Here is a 19,407-nt window from a genome sequence, read left to right as displayed (position 1 = left end):
CAATGGGATGGTAATAGCTGTGGGTGACGGCTGCGGCTCTGCTGGATAGCTGCCAGTGTCGCTGAGCTTGAACTGTTACATGCCTTCTTCAGAGATATGTAGTAATTGTACATTAAACTAGGCAAGTACGTAGGAAAAAAGTACCCCTTGATGGCCTCTAGATCTAGTAGTATTATTCTATATAGCAACAGTCTCCAACCTCTATCTGTGGCTGATGCGAGACTACAACACCCAATGTGTTCTGACAGCTGTCTTTCTCCATTTCGAATATTATTAAAGGGGTTGGCTCATCTCAGAAATTGATGGCAAGTTGCGAGGATTTGCCATCAATGTCAGATAGATGAGGGTCCCAGAAAGTGAAGAAGAGCACACCATGTGCAGGGCGTTCCGCATTCATCAATATGCGAGCACGCTTAGCCATTTTCAGAAGTCCATTAGGGGTGAATGGAGAGCGCACCCGTTCCATTCACCACTATAGGACCGCTGAAAATAGCGAACTAGCAAGCGGCTATTTTTGGAACTCCTACAGCGGTAAACGCAGGGTGGCCGCGCAGGAGCGACTGCTCTCCGTTCAGTTCAAGGGCCCCATTTTCCAGACAGGAGCAGGCACCAGAGGTGGGACCTGCACCTATCTAACATTTATGGCATATCCTAGCAAAAAGCCATCAATTTCTGAGCTGAGCCAACCCATTTAAAGGGGCTGTCTGACTTCAGCAAGTGTCATTTATCATGTAGAGGAAGTGAATACAAGGCACTTACTAATGTTTTGTTAGTATCCATATTGCCTCCTTTGCTGGCTGGATTCATTTCTCTTTCATGTTCTAACTGCTCGTTTTCATGGTTACGACCACCCTCCATCAGTGGTGGTCGCGCTTGCACACTATAGGACAAAGCGTCGGCCTCTCTGGTGGCTGGGACTGTGGGCACGCATTTAGGCTAGGGTTTTTTTTTTTCTACAGTGCGCAAGCACGACCACCACTGATGGATTGCAGGGTGGTCGTAACCATGGAAACGAGCAGTGTATAATGTGATGGAAAAATGAATCAACACAGCAAAGTGAGACAGTCCCTTTAAGCTTGCATCTAGTAGTAATTCTAGCGGGGTAGCTATAGGGCTCGTTACATACCCCTTCCCTAAGAAAGATATAATAATGCCCCTAGTTCAGCTTTCAGAGGGATTCTTTGATCCAAAGGTCCAGTTGGTAAATATTTGATTTCAAAGAATACTTAAAGGGAACACTTAAAGGGGTAGTCCACTCAAAGGGTCTCCAAAAGATAAACGAATGGGCTGCGTCTGGATTTTGGAGCTCAGCTGCAGCGCCTGACACAACCCAAGGACAAGTGTGGCATTGCATGGAAGCAGAAAAAAAAAGCAGACGTTTCTTTGCTAAAAAGATCCCAAAACATACATGTGCAGATTGTGAAAGGCACAGCATGGAGGATACACCGTCCCTGCTCTTTGTTAGTTAGGTACACCACTTCCTCTTTGGGGGGAGGGGTGGCATATTTAAACTGAGGAAGACATTTCACACTGACTCATAAATACTCATCTCTGTAAAGTAAGACATATTTCTTTTACGTTTCGCCGCGTTCCAGAAAGAACAGATTACAACCTATCGAAAAGGTAAGGGGCAATCAACAATATGCTGCTGCTGCTATGGCAGCTGATGTATCGTACGTGAAAAGGCATGATGCCAGCTCCCATATTGGAGGAGACCTCAGTGGCTGGAGATACGGCGATTTCTCTGATATGTTCTAGAAGGAATTCTTTACAGTAAGGGCGCGTTCACACGACCGTATGCATATTACGTTCTGCAAAATGCAGGTCTGCAAAAAATAGGGATAACATCCATGTTGTGTCTATTTTTTTATTTTATTTTTTTGCAGACCCATTGTAACAATGCCTAATCTTGTCCGTAAAAAGTTCTTTTTTGGGGGGAGGCGGCCGCAGAGCGGACATACCGATGCAGAGTGCACGCGGCCCCGTTGAAATGAATGGGTCTGCGAAAAATGCAGATTGGATACGGAGCAAAAATACGGTCGTGTCAATGTGGCCTCAGAGTAATGACCTCGTAGAGTACAGGATTCACTAAAAATGTTATGTTTCTTGGGAGACTCTCCTAAACTTTTTCCTAAACGTATACTTATAGACAGCAGAAATCTTCTGTTGAGATTGAGCTTGTATGTAGCAATGCCATTGTATGAAGTAGAAAGGGTTCTTTGCAGTAAGAGCTTTCATGCTTTACAATGGACATCATCTTCTGAATGACTGGTGGTTATGGTTGGCCTCTGAAGGTTGTCTTTTTGGACAATTCATCTATAAGAGAAATCATAGAATGGTCTCTGGTCTGCTCGTGGCCTGCATTGATGGGATACAGATTGATAACTTTGCTACAACTTTGCAACTACAGCGTCTGAAAATGACCAAAGATATCTCACATGGCGGGCTAACTTTTCCACAGATATCTGCTTTTGGCTTTTCCACAGATTTGGCATGGCAAGGCACCACCGACCATCAGAAAACGGTCTAAATTAGACTTTTCAACCGACCAAGTCGTCTATGGCCAGTGTTTGGCTCCTTTAAGGGTGTGTTCACATGTGGGAAACCTTTTTTTGGAAAAGTTTCTGCTGCAGAAATCCATTTTCTGCATCTGAGTGGGGTTGGGCATGTGATTTTTACAACCCGCATTCAGAGGTATAGGATCCATTCCAGCTGCAGGAGCTTGAAATCTGCCATGTGCAAACACAGAATCTAAAGGGAGACTGTATTCAAGTATACAGGGTCATGAGAAAACTTGGCACATTCCGCATAGTATTATCTTTAGTCTTTCTTCCTAACGGTCTTTTACCTTCTGTTCTATGACCACACAATACCAGTATATATGATCATAAACCCCAGTGGTGGCTGAACTGTTACTCTAATAGACTGAAGACATTTCACTCCATTTGTGCCTCTGCTGAATCAGGGCAGTGAAGGGTTAACTTATTATGGTCAATCTTAAACATGAATATTTAATAGCTTTGCATTTTACATTATGCGGCGGTTGATGAAGTGGATAATTAGTACTCGCTCCTCAAATGCTCAGCATAATTAACCCTTAACCTACTGTATATAAAGAAGGAATTGATACTAAGTATGACTACAAATGGAGGATTGCATGATTAGAGGGGTTATCCGATATCTAAAATCCCCCCCCCCCCCCCCCCATTCCCGGGATTATACTTACCAGGTGATGGGGGGAGCAGCCAATAGCAGGCCGCGACGGGAATGAGCCCCATTGAGGCTGGTCAACTTTGCGGACTGCTATTGGCTTCTTCTCCCGTCGCCAGATGTTTTATGGGTGCAGCAGCGGCCGTGCAGGGATCCAGAGAGATGCGGGTGCCGGGTAGCAGGTAATTATAATCCATACCAGGGGCCTGGGAATTGGGGGGGGGGGGGGAATTTTAAATATCGGATAACCCTTTTAAGGATATGGTTACTTGTGGACTTTAGATCTAGAGCTGCTGAGGCCACATCTATGGAGTACAAGGCTGCTGTAGGGCAGGTGATGGTTCCACTTGTGATGTGGGATGTGATTACTCCTCATTGCCACATGGCTACAATGTGGCAACACTGTTTCCTATTGCCTGATAAAAGATACATTATAGGGTGGAGCAATTTTCCTATATACACTCATTGACAAAAACAAATGTAATAACTAAGCACCTAGAAGGAATTGAATGAAACTTTCTCTGTGTGAATGTAATGATTATATACGTATGTAAGTGATACAATACTAGAGTGAAGGGAGAGGTTTATTGGGAGAAAATTTACAATAGATAGACGGTTCTAGGACCCTGTTGGGCCACCTGTAGCCTGGATACAAGATGAGATACAGCCTCTAGCCTGGATACAAGATGAGATACAGTCTCTAGCTTGGATACAAGATGAGATACGGCCTCTAGCCTGGATACAAGATGAGATACAGTCTCTAGCCTGGATACAAGATGAGATACAGCCTCTTGCCTGGATGCAAGGTGAGATACGGTCTCTAGCTTGGATACAAGATGAGATACGGCCTCTAGCCTGGATACAAGATGAGATATGGCCTCTAGCCTGGATACAAGATGAGATACAGCCTTTAGCCTGGATACAAGATGAGATACGGTCCCTAGCCTGGATACAAGATGAGATACAGCCTCTAGCCTAGATACAAGGTGAGATACGGTCTCTAGCTTGGATACAAGATGAGATACGGCCTCTAGCCTGCATACAAGATGAGATACAGCCTCTAGCCTGGTTACAAGATGAGATACAGCCTCTAGCCTTGATACAAGATGAGATACAGCCTTTAGCCTGGATACAAGATGAGATACGGTCTCTAGCCTGGATGCAAGATAGGAAACAGCCTCTAGCCTGGATACAAGATGATATATGGCCTCTAGCCTGGATACAAGATGAGATACGGCCTCTAGCCTGGATACAAGATGAGATACGGCCTCTAGCCTGGATACAAGATGAGATGCAGCCTCTAGCCTGGATACAAGATGAGATACGGTCTCTAGCCTTGATACAAGATAGGAAACAGCCTCTAGCCTGGATACAAGATGAGATACAGCCTCTAGTCTGGATACAAGATGAGATACGGCCTCTAGCTTGGATACAAGATGAGATACGGCCTCTAGCCTGGATACAAGATGAGATACGGCCTCTAGCCTGGATACAAGATGAGATGCAGCCTCTAGCCTGGATACAAGATGAGATATGGCCTCTAGCCTGGATACAAGATGAGATACGGCCTCTAGCCTGGATACAAGATGAGATACGGCCTCTAGCCTGCGGAACATTTGCCCCCAGATGTTGCAGATGAGCCTGTAGATCCTGTACACTCGTAGGTTGCTGAAGCTGATTTACTGTTTGATTGGTGATAAATCTGATTGAATATTCGAATTGCGAATTTTTATCGCGAATATCAGCACTTCGAGAATTCACGAATATTTAGAATATAGTGATATATATTCGTAATTTCGAATATTCAAGATTTTGTTTTAATCAGTACACATGATCCCTCCCTGCTTCTAGCTTGTGGGCCAATTGCGAATTTTGCCGATTTCCGCAATCAAGAAAATAATGACTGGAGATAACGAATTCTCAAATTTGCGAATATATGTCGAATATTCGCCCAAATATTTGCAAAATATCACGAATTCTAATATTGCCCCTGCCACTCATCACTAGTGGAGGCGAGCATTATCCTGCTGAAATATGCCAGCTGGATGCCCTGCCATGAGAGGAACACATGTGGCCGCAGGATGTCCTGCACATATCACTGAGATGTTAGTGTCCCTTGTATTACTACTAGAGGTGACCGACTGTCGTAGGTGAAGGCTCTTCAGATCACATCAGCAGTTGGAGCAGTGTGTCACTGCACAGCAAAGGCAGGATTGAAGTGCTCACCACAAGGTCTCCATACATCCCACTGGTAACAACCAGTTGCCAATTCATTAATTATCTTCTGGTGGCAATAATTGAGGGACGGAACAACATAGATGATCCAAAATCTTTACTGCAGGGGGAATAAAATTATTCGGTAAAAAGACATGTCAGGAGAGGTCTGTTCTGAGCTGTTATACGGTTCTATGTATTTTCCACTAACCCTAATCTTTCTCATGTATAACACATAATGCTTAAAGGGCTTCCCCATCTGAAAGAACACTTTTCTAAATGAGGACCCGCTGGCTGACAGCTGGTCAGCCGGGGTCTGACAGGCGGAGTTGCTGGCATCCACACTTTTCAACGGTGACCACTACAGGGGAAATGAAGTATTACATGGCCCTACTAGCGCACATGGACAGGGGTTGTCTGCATGAGAAATCCTACATTAAAAACGTGTATAAATAATACATTTCCTTAATAATTCATCCACGTAGTTCCAGCTTTACGAATGAAAACCATGTAAGGAGCCTTCATTTCTACTTCTCTGTCCTGTAATGGGAACCACCTAAAAAATAGTTCTGCAAACTTCCTAATCATCTCATTCGAAAAAGTTATTTCAAGTGCTTATAAACACAGACACTATTATAGAAGAAAGAGGCAGAGGTTCTACGAGGCATAGTGAGTCTCAGCTCACATTGAGGTACTGTAGTGTGCGAGTGCAGGAAATGTGCACTGTGATGAGAGATAACAGGAGCGCCGCCCGGGGCTCAACTCACCAACAAACTCCTTTAAATGATCAAAGGGGAACTCCTATTGCACACTATTACAAAAACATGCTGTTTTTTTTTTCAAAAACATCACCACACCCTTCCACATATTATGTCTGAGACTGCAGCTCACAAAACCACTTAAAGAAACTTTGCACTTAATTTTTCTTAGAGCTCCCTACAGACTACCTAGATTGCTATGGGCCCATACTGTATCTCGATATGCCTCTGGTTCTATATGCATCAAACCCAGGAAGGGGAGAGGAGGATGTGAGTGGTGGTTGTGGCCCTGAGAGGCGTAGTAGTACTCACCGCTCACAGTGGGAGTCCACTCTCTCGCACTCTCTGCAGTGAATGGAGGGCGCACCCTTTCTTCCCTGGTATTGAGGCTCCTGCTTGGTGGTAGTTGGGGTGTCCTTGACGTATGGTCTGAGTGCAAGGCAGGAGGTTGATAAGCTGCCGCCAGAGACGACTGGCACACCTGCCGAACTTAACGTGTATGTGTATCGTGGAATCGGGGGGGGGGGGAGTCCGGAGAGATAGCTGTTCTCCTTATACACATACACGTTAAGTTCGGCAGGTGTGCCAGTCACCTCTGGCAGCAGCTTATCACCCTCCTGCCTTGCACACTGTCCATACACCAAGGACATCCCAACTAAGACCAAGCAGGACCCTCAATACCAGGGTGTGCCCCAAGGGAAGAAAGGGTGCACCCTCCATTTATTGCAGGGATCGCTAGAAAGAGGACTCCTCCTGTGAGTGGTGAGTACTACTACACCTCTCAGGGCCACAACCAACACTCACATCCTCCTCTCCCCTTCCTGGGCTCGATGCATATAGTACCAGAGGCATATAGAGATATAGTATGGGCCCATAGCAATCTAGGGAGCTTTAAGAAAAATGAAGTAAGCACACAGTTTCTTAAGTAGATTGGAGTGAGCTGCAGTCTCAGACACAACATGTGGATTGGAGTGTGGTGATGTTTTTTAAAAAAAAGCTGCATGTTTTTCTAATACTTTGCAATCCCTTTAACCGTAGAATATGGTTAAAATAGGAGTTCCCCTTTGATATGTAATCGTCCGGCTGCCAGCTATTGAGTGTGTATGGCTGCCTTAGGGCTCCATGACCGTAATGGCTCAATGTTGCAGACCACAAAATTGAGGTCCGCAATGCATGGGCACCCATTGACTTGAATGTGTCTGTGATCCTCAAGATACGACCAAAGATATACATAACATGTTCTATCTTTTGCGGAGCGGAGGACATTCATAAAGCTGCATAAGGACGCATCCTTTCTCAATGTGGTGTTCACACACAAACTTCCCAAAAACCAGGAGTAAACCCATTGAAGGGGGCTAAATCTGTGGACGTGCCATAGAAAGCACTGAAAACGAGACAAGTAACAACCATGCTCTCAGACTGGCAAGCCTTTCCAAAACATCTATAGCTATGTATATCCCACTAACTTTATAGCCACTTATAGTTTTATTTTATCTTATTTTTTACTAATAATGTGAGAGCTCCGCATTTAGAGACCTGGATCATCTAATGTATTACATTTTAAATGTAAGGTTTTAATAATATATGAATTGTATATTATTCCTTGTGTAGAAATTTTTAGAACTTATAGACTTTTGTATGTATAGGGGGGATTTAATAAAAGTCGCACATAAATTACTGAGAGACAATTTTATTTTGTAAGTGTTTGTTATATCTATAGGTATGTGTTCTTAGAGAGCGCATCTTGGATTGTGTCCCATTTTTCTGTCCACTATATCCTTCTCTTTCCCCTATTACCAACAGCAGACAGCCACTAAGCGAAGGGGCAGAAGTAGACATGATCGTGCTCTCATGTATTCTGTGTTAGCTCTTTGAGCCAAATGGTACCATTTTCTTTGGTCTAATCCCTCAATGTGTAGGGGCCAGGGGCAGGTTATGTCAGGTACTTCAGTTATGGCACTGTTGTAAAAGAAGAGAGTCCAAAACTGCTGAATACGCCTTGTCCTACTTTATTGTGAACAGACATTAAGCATACTGGTTACAGTTCTCTCAGTATGCTCGAGGACACAGTTCTCTAACAAAGTGTTGCACAATTGTCATGGTGGTTATCAATTCTTGGTCTGGGTCTCAAGCAACACAGGGCTCAACTCAGGCCGCTCTTGGCCCACCACAGTGCTTTGAACCTTCCACACAACTACTAACAGTAGCTGACATGTTCTAATGGTGAGAACCTCCCAGGTGCGAATTCTCCAGGCCTCCCACTCTACGCCAACCCATCCCTCTTTAGTTGACCTCTCTCACAGGTTCTTAAGTAGGTTCCGCTACCTTGGTGCCACCACATCTGCAAAAGTTACAGTGGTTACAGCAGCTTACACCTTACACACTTTACAGGCTGAACCTCTGTGGTCATGTGCCACTTGAGGACACGTCACCACTGACGTCACCGCCAGTGGATGGTTGACCACAGATGGGACATCACACTTCTGGTACACTGGGGACTGGAAAGAGTGGGGACAGGAGCCTCAGCATTGGAACATAGCAGCAGGAAATAGATGAGCGCAGTTTTTTTCTTTATAAAGCACTTTTCAGTGCTGGTGCTGGGTTTGGACAACTCCTTTACCATTAGATTGTAAGGTGCGTGCTGCCACCACCTTACAAGTGGACCTGTCAATATATCATTTATATCCCAGCATATTTTAGTCACAGATTAATTTTAATAGGGTAGTCCCCGTTTCCGCAAATAAATGCCATTCTTTGTACAATTTTCCAATATACTTAGTTATTCAATCAACCCACCCCACAAAAAAGGAATCAAATAATGCCCTATGACAGCACAAGAAGTGGGTATCAATGCAAGGGTGAGATCTGCGGAAAATCCGCAACGTAAAATTAACACATGCATATTTTGGTGCAGATTTGGTGCTGAAATGCACAGAATTCCGCATGAAAAAACGCTCCGAATTTCTGCATCACTCGCGCTTGTGTTCAGGTAGCCTTAGGCTAGGACTACACTGAGATCATTGGCCATGCAAAATTTAGGCTGGGTTGACATAAAAATGAATAGCTGCGGATGTTCCGCAGCATTGTACAGCATCAGCAAAGTGGATAAGAATTTATGAATTCTCATCCACACGTTGCGTAAAATAAAAACACAGCGAAAAAGGTGCCGCATTGTGGATTTGAAAATCTGCAACGTGTCAATATATACAGCGGATTTGCAGAGTTCAGCCTTTCCAATGTTAATACACTAGCTTTTCTGCTGCAAAAACCAAAAGTAATACATACAGCCTTTTTGTGTTTTTTGCTGCAAAAACGCTGGATTTTCAGTCACTTGTGAACCCAGCCTTAGACTGCAAATGTTGTACTACCAGTCAGAACTAATGATAGCTAATGTGGTTACATAGAAATCCAGCAGAATTGGATTTCTGCCAACAGTCGGGTTGTCTTGCTGGTCATAACACGACCCAATCCAGGATAAAGTATGAGGGCTCTTGCATACGACCGTATTTTGAATTCACGTCCGATCTGCACTTTTCGCGGATTGCACAAGGACCTATTAATTTCTATGGATTCGTGTGTCCATTCCACAAAAAGATAGAACATGTCCTATTCCTGGCACCAAAATGCGGACCACAGACCCATTGAGTTCAGAAAAATGGACGTCACATGGACGTCAACCATGCTTTTCAGATCCCTGTTTTGCAGAAAGCAAAACGGATATGGTTGCGTGCACGAGGCCTAATAGAAGAAGTTGCAATTTTTCTGTATTTTGGACCCATTTCTGACTTTAGATATACAAATTCCAGCACTGCCGCTCTTCAAACTGGAAACTTTATTGAAGTAAACTCTTGCAATAAAAACTTTATTTTCTTGATGCGTTTCGGGCAACGCTAGCCCTTTGGCAAAAAAATCAAGCAAAGTACATGTTTGGAGATTGACCAACCAGTCAAAGACTAGCACGTCATTAGTCCAGTGTGAATTAACCAACCAACCAGAGGCTAACACCTCATTATTCCAAAATTGGAAACACCTGAGATTGGAATCAACATTGAAAACTCTCGGATATACAATCATTCAAACATCAATAGAGTGTATTTTTAAAATATCTTATAATAGCAAAAAATGAAAATAAAACTTGCCGATAATCATTAAACCTGCATAACATTAATAATAATAAATGACATCCAGTTTTTAGTTTAAACCTGCTGGAACCCTGGTTTCCAACATAAAAATCCAGTAAGTTTCTCTTGCTAGTAATTTCCTTCTATGATCTCCACCCCTTTGTGGTCTAAACACTCTTTCTATTCCACAAAAGGTGAATGAAGATAAATCACCCTTGTGGACATCAGAAAAGTGCGGAGACATTCACGTCAGACGAATGCTTTCGTAGCCTCGTTTTAAGGGTATTTGTAGTGCATCCCACATACTGCAACTTATAAGAATTACTGTTAATAAGATACACAACAAATTTGGTGTTGCTATTAATATATGAAAATATATTGTAACTGTTATTTGTATTGAATGACGTGAAAGTTTCAGCATGTGGGATGCACTACAAATACCCTTAAAACTTTGTCCGATGGGAATAATGAAAAGACCCTGAATGTCTCTGCAGTGTCTACGCACTTTTCTGATGTCCACAAGGGTGATTTATCTTCATTCACCTTTTGTGGAATGGAAAGAGTGTTTAGACCACAAAGGGGTGGAGATCATAGAAGAAAATTACTAGCAAGAGAAACCTACTGGATTTTTATGTTGGAAACCAGGGTTCCAGCAGGTTTAGGCTCCATTCACACGTCCGCAACGTGTTTTGCGGATACACGGAGCTGCGGATCCGCAAAACACGTAAAGCGGCATTGTGAGTTCCGCATTTTGCGGACTGCACATATCCAGCACTAATAAAATATGCCTGTTCTTGTCCGCAATTGCGGACAAGAATAGGACATGTTCTATTTTTTTGCGGAACGGAAGTGCGGACCCGGAAGTGCGGATCAGCAATTCCGTGTCCGGGCAGCACATCATGCTGCCCCATAGGAATGAATGGGTCCGCAATTCCGTTCCGCAAAATGCAGAACGAAATTGCGGACGTGTGAATGGAGCCTTAAACAAAAGACTGGATGTCATTTATTATTATTAATATTATGCAGGTTTAACGATTATCAGCAAGTTTTATTTTTTGCAATTATAAAATATTTAAAAAATACACTCTATTGATGTTTGAATGATTGTATATCCGAGAGTTTTCAATGTTGATTCCTATCTCAGGTGTTTCCTATTTTGGTATAATGAGGAGTTAGCCTCTGGTTGGTTGGTTAATTCCCACCGGACTAATGACGTGCTAGTCTTTGACTGGTTGGTCAATCTCCAAACATGTACTTTGATTCTAACTTTGCTTGATTGTTTTTATTCTTTTGACAAAGGGCTAGAGTTGCCCGAAACGCATCAAGAAAGGAAAGTTTTTATTGCAAGAGTTTACTTCAATAAAGTTTCCAGTTTGAAGATCGGCAGTGCTGGAATTTGTATATCTACTCACCATGAAACGCAGACGACACTATCATATACCTCGGTCCTGTATTGATGCTGGTAAGGGGCGTTCTCCCCCACGTTTGTTCATTTCTGGCTTTGGCTTACAAATCCTGAAGCAAAATACTGACCAAATTACTGCCACATGAATGTGGTCCAAACAAAGCAGGCTCCTATAGAATGATCCCAAGCGGTGTGCTCAAAAAGTGCAAAAAACCGAGGCAGACAGTACATTAGAAAATACAAAAAATTCTAGTAAATGCTGAAAATGGAATAGCCCTTTAAAAACACAGAATTTGTAGAAGATGTGCAATAAACAGTAACATCTGACAGTTCTGAATATATCGAGATAAGGTCTAGTTCTGCTTATCTTGCAGTGGAAGCAATCAGTGTATTTAACGTGAGCTGGGGTTCAGTACGGCCCGACCTTTTGGACAGTTTCACCTAAACATGTCATTTCCCCTTACACCATCGCAAGCGCTGATCTCTCACACTTCCCTTCATTTCCTCATTGCTTAATGGACAGCGGAGCTTCTGCCTTTAACCCATTCGTGGCTAGTGAGGTTCTACTAAAAGCTGCACCCAATCGAAGGAAAATCCCGTGCAAGGATGATGTTAATGGCTACATAAGAGAGGCCACGTGAAACTCCAGATGAAAGTGAGAACAGGAACTGAGAATTTGGGAATAATGGAGTCGTTACCTAATTTTACATATTTTAAAATAGAAAATGATATGAGTTCTTTCAGCAGAAGTTTGTGGAGGAGGCAGCCCTGCATAGGTTCTTGCCACCGACTAGAACAGGGGTCAGCAATCTTAGGCACTCCAGCTGCTGTGAAACTACAACTCCCAGCATGCACACTTACTTGGCTGTTCTTGTAACTCTCATAGAAATGAAAAGAGGATTCTGGGAGTTGTAGTTTCAGAACAGCTGAAGTGCTGATCCCTGTACTAGAAGGTGGGATAGGACCAACCAGGACTGGGCTCGGACCCCATAGAAGCTGCGTGGACTGCCTATAGGATACATATGACCTTTGTTTTTGCTAGAGCTGTGGTTCATTAAGTCTTAAAGGGGTTTTCCCATCTGAGACAATGTGGGCATATCACTGGGACCCGCAACTACACTGAGAACGGAGGCCCGATAGTTGTGGAGGGCCCACTGTGCATGCGCAGCCGCCCTCCATTCATTTCCATGGGGCCGAAGGAAATAGCCTAACCAGAGTGGTGCGCTCTCATTCACTACTATGGGGACAGCACTTGGTGGTGACCGGACCCTATGAAACCTGGGGTCCTCCGGCCACCATCTTCCCCGCTCCATTCTTGGTGTAGGTGCGGGTCCCAGAGGTGGGACCAGCACCTATCAGACAATGGGGGCATATCTTAGCAATATGCCCCATTGTCTCAGATGGGAATACCTTTTTAATGGAGCCAGTCTTCTAGAGTAACAGCATTGGAAAGAGAGACAATTCATATACATGTCAAGAAGTCATTTTCATAGGAACAGTTGAGCAACTTAAAGAGCGTCTGTCAGCAGGATCAACACTACGAAACCAGGCATATTGCCTGGTAGGGTTGATTCTGCTGGTTAGAATGATATCTGTCTTGTGAAAATTGGTTGTAGCGTTCCAGAGAAAACAAGAACTTTATTATTTATGCCAATTAGGGCATCAGTGCACTATAGGGCGGGATCTAACCCTTCAGTGCACCTCAGCTCCTCAGCTTTCCAGGGCCCTCATTTGGATAAAGAATAAAAATTTGTTTTCTAAGGAACGCCGCGACCAATTTTACACAAGAGAGGTATCAATTTAATCAGCAGGATCAACCCTGCTGACAGGTGCCCTTTAATGGAACTGAGCTGTAATACTACAGAGAATGATGCTGTTCTATTCTAATCTCGTACAACCCCTTTAAGGGTATGTCCACACGGGACAGTTGCCCTGCATATTTTCTGCCACGCATTTGAAGGTGGAAAATGCTAATCATTCACAGTAGAAAGAAAGAGATTTGGGAAAATCTCATACAAATATTGCAGAAAGAATTCCATTGTCCTGAGTTGCACTTTTTAACTCCGTAGTATGTCAATGTCTATTGCAGGTATCCACCATGGATTTCACCCTTGCAATGTATGGAGTGACAGCCTCACCAAAATTCACTACAAATCCGCAGGACACATACATTTTCTCTGCAAAACCTGCTGCAGTATTTTCTGCTAATTTTACAAGCTTTGTTGATGTAACTAGCTTTTATCAAGAAAGTACTGGGAATCATAGTGAAATAATAACCAAAAACCAAACATAATAGTACAATAATATACAGTGATTAGGGATGAGCGAATCGACTTCGGATGACACATCCAAAGTCTATTCGCATAAAACTCCGTACAGTATTAGAATGTATTGGCTCTGATGAGTCGAAGTTATTATTTTGCGAAGTCTCGCAAGACTTCACATAATAACTTCAGAAATTGATTTATCTAATATATAAAGCTGAGTGTATGTGTGTGTGTATGTTCGCTAAAGGAATCTGCGCCGTTGCATTTACAATCACGAAATTTGGCACACAGGTACATCAGGTGTCCGGGAAGGTTTTAGAACAGGTGTCAGCTCTCTAGGACGTACCGTTCCTGAGATATTCCCAAAAAAATGCATTAGCCAATAGAAGCTTAGTCACATGACCCTTATCAGCCAATAGAAGCTCTCAGGTCCTTCAGCCTCCACATACAGTTTTACTTCAGGTTTCCATAACAACCCAGCCATTTATATTCACTGCTGTAGGTCAGCTTTAAAGGAAATCTGTCACCAGGATAATTACTATTGAAGTAAAGCCATGGCCTGATAGCACTTAGTACCTTATTTCAAGATGTGCCTTTGTTCTAGCAATAGATGTTTCTATCCTCTGAAAATCCAATTTACTTGAAATGCAAATGAGCCAGTAAGGTGCCCAGAGGGGCGTCACTCTTGCAGAAGGAGCCCAGACACGCCCCCTGCCACAATGTGTCCACCCTCAAAAGACTTAAAACCCCGCCCCCAGGTCCCACCAAGCCACGCCCCTGATCTGGTTAGGCCACGCCACTCCCACTCCTGAGCCAACAGGGATTGAAAAAAATGAAGGTAAAAATCTACTTCTGTCAGCTGCAGGGGTGGAAGGGAGAGTGACTTTCTCCCTGCAGCTCACACTCAGACAGCACAGTGCTGCTGTCTTAGAGGGAGCTGTTCAAAAGGACACGCCCCCGATCCAGTAAAGGCCACTGTGAAGGTCACTGTAAAGGGGGTAGTATGCTCTGAAAGTCACTGTTAAAGGGGAAGGCTGCTGTAAAGGTCAAAGTTAAGGGGGTGGGCTGCTGTGGAGGTTCAATTTTAAGGGACGGGGCACTGTAGGGGGTCAGTGTTAAGGGGTTGGGTGCTGTAGATGTCACTGTTACAGTGGATAGTGTTGATATCTTTTACCAACACACACAAACATTAAATGAAATAGATTAAATATACCCGAGCGAAGACGGGTCCTTCTGATATCTTCTAATATATAAAGCTGAGTGTATGTGTGTATGTCCGCTAAAGGAATTCGTACCGTCATATTTAAAATCACGAAATTTGGCACACAGGTACATCAGGTGCCCGGGAAGGTTTTAGACCAGGTTTCAGCTCTCTAGGACGTACCGTTCCTGAGATATTCCTAAAAAATGCATTAGCCAATAGAAGCTTGGTCACATGACCCTTATCAGCCAATAGAAGCTCACAGGCCATTAGCCTCCACATACACAGTTTTACTCCAGGTTTCCATAACAAACCAGCCATTTTTCTTCACTGCTGTAGGGGAGCTTTAAAGGAAATCTGTCACCAGGATAATCGCTATTGAAGTAAAGCCATGGCCTAATAGCCCTTGGTACCTTATTTCAAGATGTGCCTTTGTTCCAGCAATAGATGTTTTTATCCTCTGAAAATTCTGTTTATTTGGTATGCAAATGACCCATTAAGGTGCCCAGAGGGCCGTCACTCTTGCAGGAAGGAGCCCAGACACGCCCCCTGCCACAATGTGTCCACCCTTAAAAGACTTAAAACCACACCCCCAGGTCCCACCAAGCCACGCCCCTGATCCGGTTAGGCCACGCCACTCCCACGCCAACAGGGATTGAAAAAATGAAGGTAAAAATCTACTTCTGTCAGCTGCAGGGGTGGGAGGGAGGGGGACTTTCTACCTGCAGCTTACACTCAGACAGCACAGTGCTGCTGTCTTAGGCTCCATTCAGACGTCTGTGCATCGCAAATTGTTGATCAATACACCCGGCCAGCACCCCCATAGAAATGCCTATTCTTGTCCGCAATTACGAACAAGAATAGGACATGCTCTATTTTTTTCTGGAGCTGCGGACCGTAAGATCGGGGCCGTGCTCCGGAAATGCGGAAAAGCTGTTCAAAAGGACACGCCCAGTTAGGCCACGCTGTGAAAGTCACTGTTAAAGGGGAAGGCTGCTGTAAAGGTCAAAGTTAAGGGAGTGGGCTGCTGTGGAGGTCCAATTTTAAGGGATGGGGCACTGTGGGGGGGTCAGTGTTAAGGGGTGAGGGGCTGTGGATGTCACTGTTTTGGGGGCGGGGTGCTGTAGAGGTCAATGTTAAAGGGCGGGGTGATGTAGAGGTCAGTGTTAAGGGGCGGGGTGCTGTAGAGGTCAGTGGTAAGGGGCAGGGTGCTGTAGAGGTCACTGTTATAGTGGATAGTGTTGATATCTTTTAACGACACACACAAACATTAAATGAAATAGATTAAATATACCCGAGCGAAGCCGAGTCCTTCAGCTAGTACTGTATAAAACCATTTCCCGAACTCGGGTTCGGTTCCAAGGGACACCACCGGGGCCAACAGACCCCTATTCACTATAATGGGTTCTGTCTGGTTTCCGGCATGAACGCTGGCTTTCTGCCAGAAAAATACCACTGCCTTGTGAATAGGCTGAGGTGGGCACCTTATTTTTATGGCTGTGGTCCTTTTACTGCCCTGATGGCGGACCTTGCTGTACCCATATAACAATTATGGATACAAACATTATCACCACCATGAATATAAAGTCTTTCACTTTTCTGTGGTCATCCAGCTTCTATGCTTATGATGTAAGTGCGCCATATGTAAATACTGAGTGACAAGGAAACGAAAAAACATATAAAGCTCATTATAAAAATAAAATGTGTAAAACTTTCATTTTGCACACTGCCAGTGAGAATCTTGATTGTGAAAGATGATTACTTAACCACAATGTATGATCTGATATAATGTTGCATCAGGACAGTTTACACGGGAAAATATATTTCCAAACTGAGCCACAGACTTAAAGTCTATACAATTCAGAAGCATTCCCCTGCCCCCATGAGACTTGAAGACAAGCTTATGTTGTAACTTGTAGTTTGGATATAATCTGTACATACCACATCATTTTATGTTATTGATGCCAAGGGACAGTAAAACCATCAATAAAAATCTATTAAAGGGGTTGTCCAGGATTAGAAAAACAGGTCTGTTAATGTAGTGCCATGTGGACGCTTGTGGACATTTGCTCCTATTGCTACTATGCAAAGCCTCCCTACTTTAGTGCACTATAATTTATGCCGTTGTTTATACTTAAACTGTTTTATATTGTTGACCTGCATTTTATATGTTTATTGTAATATATCCTGTCCATTTACACTGTTTTGCACTATATCTGTACTGTACTGTACTGTTGTACAGTGGAAAAGGTTAATGCACAGCCAGCTATTACTGAGAGACTTTGGGACTTTCTATTTAAGCACAGAAATCTTCCACAGTTGCTATAAGGGACTATGCAAAGTTTTGGAGAGGAAAAAAATGAACTGTCGGATTTAGCTGTTAGACCTGTATTGAAACCTGTATTGGAGACTGAAATGACAAAAATGATTCAGTTTAGGCTGTGATTCTCCACTCCCCCCCCTCCCACTAGAAAGTTCTAGTTCAGTTAAAAACTGAATATAAGGTGATCAGTTGGAGCCCCTGGTTGTCTATAGATAGGGAGCAATGTTTAGTAGAAGAGACTCTGACAAACTGAGTGAAGAGAAGAAGACACTGAGACAGGGATACACTGCTATAGACCCTGGGCCACCAGCCCTTTGACCAGGACACCAGGCTTATGAGAGAGAGAGACAGGTAGCTCAGGCCTTTTCTCGGAACAAAATCTTCTTCTACTAGGGAGATTAGTCAGCTCAGTGCCATGCCTGTATTATTTTGCACTTGCGTTCCTCCAGTAAAGAAGTGCACTGGTTTTCTGACAACCCTGATTGGACTTATTTCTGCAGTGGCCAGGTTTGGCATGGCCCCAATGCTACACTGGGTCCCCATTGAGGTGTCACCGTGTGTTGCTTCTCTCCGGAAGGGTTGGTAAGGTGTGGTGCACCCCCATGGGAAATAAGTCCAGAGAGTCAGGGTCTGCAGAAAACCAGTGTGCTTCTTTACTGGAAGAATTCAGGTGCAAAACAATACAGGTGAGGCATCGGGCTGGCTTCTGCAGTCTCCTCCCTGACAGAAGAAGGGTTTGATGCTGAGGAAAGGCCTGAGCTAGCTGTCCCTCTCTCTCAGAAGGCTGGTGCCCGGGCCAAAGGCTGGAGGGCCAGGGTCTGTGGCAGAGTATCCCCATCTCAGTGTCTTCTTCTGGTCACTCAAGCACTCTTGCAGACTTTCTTTTTCTATGCACTGATCCCTAACTGCAGAACACTAAGAGCTTTGACTGTTCTTATATACAGTTTCTGGCTAAAGTAGAACCTTCTATGAAGGTGAAGAAATTCAATGTACAATGTAAGAACTCCTGTCTGTCATAGACTTACATTAGAGCTTCAATGATACTCAATGGCCAGACAAAAACAGGTTTTCAGACATAATAACAGAGCTAAACCGGACATTAAAAAGGTCAGTCTGTCTGGTTTTGGTGGTAAACAAGTCTTTTTCCCTCCAAAACATTGTCTTTAAACCTCATGGTAACTGTGGAAAATTACTGGATTCTCAATATTAACTAGAAAGTCCCAAAAGTCTTGCAGTGTTCATTAACCCTTTCCACAGTGCTGTGCAAACACAGTGGAAATGAACAGGATATATATGACATATACATATGAAATGCAGTTAAACAGTATTAAATATTATAAGTCAATGCAAGTTAACCCTTTAAAAGTGAAATAAAGTAAGGAGTTGATGACTTTGCATAGGGGAAATAGGCAAATGTCGACAAATGCCCTGCTGCTCTAGGGCACTACATTTCCCATTGGGGTGCACCAGACCATAGACAAAAAAATCACAGAAAAAACTAAGATAAAAACATCCTCCTTCCATTGGTTGCTTGATGCACATGGAGGTGACTAGGAGCAGCACACCATATGTGCGGCGTCTGCGCTCCTGAACATAGAAGCCCAATGGCTTAGATAGGTTTAGCGTAGGACCCGCCTGACCTGAGACCACCTTGGCGCTTGGTAGGCGGGCTCAGATGTGTTTTGATCAAAATATATTGGCTAAGAGTCTCAGATATTATCATATCAGAGTGAGGACTTTGTCCATATATAATGCTTGCATCTACTTTACTAAGTGCATTATTATCTTATTTCTGTGATTTTCTGCACCAGACCATACCATTCTCTCCGGAGAGAAGCAGCATGTGGTGACACTTTGACAGTGTGCAGGGGACCCAGTGTAGAATTAGGACCACCCCAGCATGCCACT

The 19,407-nt window shown here is 43.6% G+C and overlaps 1 protein-coding gene across 1 annotated transcript in view; it reads left to right on the top strand.

Moving 5' to 3' along the window:
- Positions 1-1,505: 1,505 nt before the first annotated feature.
- The window catches only part of LOC121002816 (amyloid beta precursor protein binding family B member 1 interacting protein), a 132,233-nt gene continuing 114,331 nt past the window's right edge, over positions 1,506-19,407 (top strand). Inside the window, exon 1 of the mRNA XM_040434393.1 lies at positions 1,506-1,623. The gene's annotated coding sequence lies outside the window, so the exon portion shown is untranslated. The remainder of the gene's footprint in view (positions 1,624-19,407) is intronic.

This window comes from Bufo bufo, chromosome 5, assembly GCF_905171765.1.
Source record: "Bufo bufo chromosome 5, aBufBuf1.1, whole genome shotgun sequence".
In the NCBI taxonomy this organism is placed as follows: Eukaryota; Metazoa; Chordata; class Amphibia; order Anura; family Bufonidae; genus Bufo; species Bufo bufo.
The sequence above is the reverse complement of the archived record's forward strand: the minus strand, read 5'-3'. Positions and strand labels throughout refer to the sequence as shown.